Source organism: Rattus norvegicus, chromosome 1, assembly GCF_036323735.1.
Source record: "Rattus norvegicus strain BN/NHsdMcwi chromosome 1, GRCr8, whole genome shotgun sequence".
NCBI classification, from domain to species: Eukaryota; Metazoa; Chordata; class Mammalia; order Rodentia; family Muridae; genus Rattus; species Rattus norvegicus.
The window spans coordinates 57,050,355-57,054,895 of record NC_086019.1 but is presented as its reverse complement, the minus strand read 5'-3'; the positions used below and the strand labels follow the sequence as shown (position 1 = coordinate 57,054,895).

Below are 4,541 nucleotides of genomic sequence, written 5' to 3'. Positions count from 1 at the left end.
CTGTAAAAGAGGACAATTGCTCTTGGGTCAATATGGAGGCTCTTGGCCTCTCAGCAACTTTACTGCTGACTTTTGAGGTCTCTGGTGGGTGAGCAAAATGAAGACACACAGAGTAGCCTCAAGTTGAGTCAGCCAGGCCCAGAGGGCTCAGTGGTGTCTCTCAGATTCCCAGGCCCTCCCTAAGACTGGACACTCTACACAGTGTAAGTGGATTAGGGGATAACCAGGAAATGCAGTTGCTCAGGTGGCTGACTCTGTAGGAGGGAAATAAATCACAGTGGGAAGCTTCAGGACAGTCAGGTGACCTGAGGCCTCCACAGAGTCTAAGTCCAGACTCACAGACATTCATCTGTCCACAAGTCTCCTAAACACAGGCCTTGTCTGACCTGCAGTCCAGAGTATTGTATTATACTGTCCCCTTAGAGAGAGGACATACTTTCCAGGTAGTCGTCTTCTGTGTCACACTGAGACTGGGTCTGTGGTACAGTTGATGCCAATGGGAACTGCTCACAACTGTCATTCTATCCCACCACCTGCATTAAACAAACAAACAAACAAACATACAAATAACCCATCTATCTCACTCCCTACAAACCTCATTGTTGCCAAATGGGAGTGCTTCTGTGACCTTCTTCTTACACATAAAAGCTGACTTCCCTCAGAGAGATGGATGGATGGATGGATGGATGGATGGATGGATGGATGGATGGAAGGAGAGTCAGATGGATAGACAGACAGATGGATAGACAGACAGACAGACAGACAAGTGAATTGCCTTAATCAGTTTCTTCCTGTCCTACTCTTCTGAGCAAAACACCTTGTACATGGCTGGTGCAATATGCCTGTTATTCATTCCCGCTTTTTTGGCTGTTCATTCAAGACAGCTCTCTTAGAATCTGCTCAACTCAATAAAGGCCCATCTGTGGAACGTGTAACTCCTCAGTTAGGAGCTCTGGCATTCTTGCAAGGCCCTCCCAAGATCCCTTCTGGGGCAGTTGGCAGTGTTCTCTACTTCAGACAGCAGCTGCATGAAGCAAACAGACAACTTTCCGAACATTCCACCTTGGCTGCATGCCTCAGTGAACCTCCAGCAGGGTCCCTGCCAGTTGCACATTCCACAGGGTCACAACTACAAGATCCCTTCCCCAGGACTCCTGCCCCATTGCACCACCCCCAGAGTTCCTGCTACACTGCACCTGCCCCAGGGTCCCTGCTCTGTTGTAAATGATCCAGGGTCCCTGCCCTGTTGTACCTGGCCCAGGGTTCCTACTCAGTTTTACCTGCCCCAATGTCCCTGGCCCACAGCACCAGCCTCATGGATCCTGCCCCATTGTACCACACCATGGTCCACCTTCCTGAGAGTACCTACTACCTATCTTGAGGAGGCATTTTTTAAAATCTAACTGAAAGATCTCGCCAGTCAGAGCCCATGGTCTTTGGTGGCACCAAGTATATATTTGCAGGGCTTCATCACCTTCCCTTTTTCAATCCCTTCTCCCAGTTGGCCATGTGGGAGCAAAGAAACTGGCAGCAGAACACGGACTATTCACTCAGGATATCATCACCTCTAGACTTCTCATGAGATGGGCTGCTCTGACATGTGATGCAGGGGTGGCAGGTAGGCTTTGACATTGAACAAGCCCATGCTGCTGCCTCTGCTCATATGTGTGCCAGCACCTTAGCCTAAATCTACATGTTCTAAACTCCGAGAGGAGGAAGGAGATCTTCCTACATAGCGGCTGCCCTCTGAATCTGTGCTGGCCAAGGTCAAGTCAGAGTGTTTGAAAATGCCAGCTCCAGGCCCTGAGGATTCTCTGCCTGCCTGGTGTTTGTTGTGCTTTATGTCTGGTGAGGTGAAGTTGTGGTTCATACTAGGAATATCTTTGAAGACAACTGCCCTGGGTTCCCATGCTAAAATTCAATTCAGGACTGACAGGGACCTAAATAACAACAAGACAGTGCCAGGATCATGAGTTCAAAACGAAGAGCAAATGGGGCCTTGCTGCCATCATGTGCTGATCTGACAAGAGTTGGCACACACAATTCACCTGCACATACAATGCCCCTTGGGAAAATCATCTGTCAAGGGCACGTGTTGCCTCATGAGAGTGAACTCTCAGGGTAGGAAATGACACTTGGGAATACTGTCCTGAAAGCACCAGTATCAGGTGAATGGGCTTTGAAAAGTTTTCAGAACACAGGATAGGGGTTTGCAACCAAGTGCAGGTAATCCTTGGGAAACACCCAGTTCCTGGGGAGGTTCTGAGAGCTGTTGGATCCACTCCTGGAGAAGACAGCATTGTGTTCAGGGGGTAACAGAGCAGGAGCCTGCTGATGCTATTAACAGTATTGCAATGGAGCAGTAACAATTCCCTTAGGAGCAGGATGTCCTAGCACTCTCAGATCAAGCAGACAGCCTGGGGCTTCTGGTCCCATAGTCCCAAGAGAATGCAGCTCATCTTTGAAGCTGCTAAAGCCTGGAACCTGAAGAAGGGAACATGAACACTGTCTCAGTTAAGTGTTTACTGTTGAGAAGAGGCACACACAACCAATGCAGCTCTTATAAGGACAACATTAATGAACATTAATGCAGGTTCAGAGACTCAGTCCAGTATCATCAAGCTGGGAGCATGGCAGCAACCAGGTATTCATGGTGCCAGAGAGAGTGAGAGTTCCACATCGTCATCTGAAGGCTGGTTGGGGAAGATTGGCTTGCATGTGGATAGGAAAAGGGTCTTAAAGCCCATGCCCAATATGAACACCTACTTTAACAAGACCATGCCTCCTAATAGTGCCACTCCCTGAGCTAAGCATATACAAACCATCACAGACATCTTCAAGGAGGGTGGTACTGTTCTATCAGAGAGAAGCCTCAGCTCCCATTAATATACTGAGGTCAACCCTGGATAGGGCACAGAGCCCTCCACACATCCTGGGACTCAGGGAGGCATCCTACGAAAGAGCTTTTTCCCCAGAAGCACACATGGGTCTCCAGGCCTCCCTTCTAGCCAGGCCCTAGGGAGTTTCCAGTGCTAAACTCTTTATCTCCCTTTGCCGAAGTTAAATATAATAAAAATTCACACTTCACAGTACAGTGAATAACAAAAATGATGAAAGTGGTAAATAGGACTGATCAGGTCTCTGAGCATGAGGGTTGATTCTATATGAAATGCGTTTGGATGCAGTATCCTCTTCCATTTACCATGGTTCTTACCCTGCTCGATGCTGCTTTAGACAGAACCATCTGGAATTCACTCACTGAGGGACTTATGCCCTGGATGGCAGCTACAGGTAGGACTTCTGCATCCAGGTCACCTAGCCCAGGGACAGAGATGCATGGATTAAATGGAGAGAAGCAGACTGGAATGGTGGAGAGGTTAACTGGACAACAGCCCTAAGGCCCCAGCAGGGTGAGAATGGAGAACGGCATACAGTTTCCCAGCCAGCCTCACTCTCCATAGACAGACTTCTTCCAGTCCTTCCTTTTGGCCAAGGGAAAGAAAAACTGCATGAACCAGCTCCCTCCCGCCTTCCTGTCTGAGACCATAACCAGCCACAGCCCGGTTCTGTGCTCATCTCTAGAGGCACACGGACCCAGGTTGATGAGCCCTTGTATCACAAACATTCTACAGCATTCTATGGGTGTCAGTCCTGATTCCCTGAGCCTGAGGTGTTCTGCACTGTTATTCAGAGAAGACTTCTCCTGATCTCTGTACAAAGATGTCTGTGTTGGATGTCAGAGGAGAATGTCCACCAAGCATCGGTCCTGTGGCTCTGGCCCTCTAATGTGTTAGCCCATGTTAACATCCCAACAGATCCCCACCTGTCTTTGTGAAACTCCTCCTTGATTGCCTTTTGTCAGAAAACATTTAGAGTCTTTTACAAGAGGCAGGGAAAATGGCACACAGCTGAAGGTGTTAGACAAAGCTGGGGACATATCAAATATTGGGCTGGTGCGAGGCTCTCTAAGCCATTCCTGGGCAGGCCTGTGCCAGAGCTCCCATAAGACCCTTTGTTTCTACCCCTGTACAGAGTAAGAACCAATTACAAGGCTCACCATCTGCCCACAGCAGAGGGAGAAGGGAACTTGGATTCCAGCCCTAGCCCAGTCCTGTAATACCTGACCTTATAGACCTTGCTTTCTTTGGGGCTCAACAGTCCCCGTCAAATGTAGACAGCAAGGTCTAGATAGTGTTCACAGCTTTTCTTGCCTGAAACTGTGCTGCGTTTGAAACTACAAACCAGAAAGCAGTGACTTGAACTTTAGACCACTGACTCAGGCTAGGGAGGACTCCAGGGCACCTGAGCTCAGCTGCAAAGGCAGAAGCTGAACCACAGTGAGGAGAGGTGGCACATTTTGCTCTTTCTTTGCTTTTCTGCTCTCAGGCCTTTCAATGAACTCTGCACATGAGGATCTTTCCTCATAGGCTTAGTGTCTTCAGACATGAGGCTCCTCTACAGGGGACTCAAAACCCCAGAAGAGTCTTCAAAAGGAAAGTGCTACACACTGCACTGCCCGCAGCACTCTGAAAAACAGAGAC

General features: G+C 48.8%; 1 protein-coding gene across 3 annotated transcripts in view; it reads right to left on the bottom strand.

Annotated features, from left to right (window-relative positions):
- The window catches only part of LOC102551311 (afadin-like), a 101,931-nt gene that overhangs the window by 73,894 nt on the left and 23,496 nt on the right, over positions 1 to 4,541 (bottom strand). For 2 of the 3 annotated variants that reach the window (XR_010059340.1, XR_010059341.1), the window contains exons 4-5: positions 3,215 to 3,315; positions 437 to 533 (exon numbers count right to left, since the gene is read on the bottom strand). The gene's annotated coding sequence lies outside the window, so the exon portion shown is untranslated. The other variant, XR_010059343.1, reaches the window with a different exon arrangement.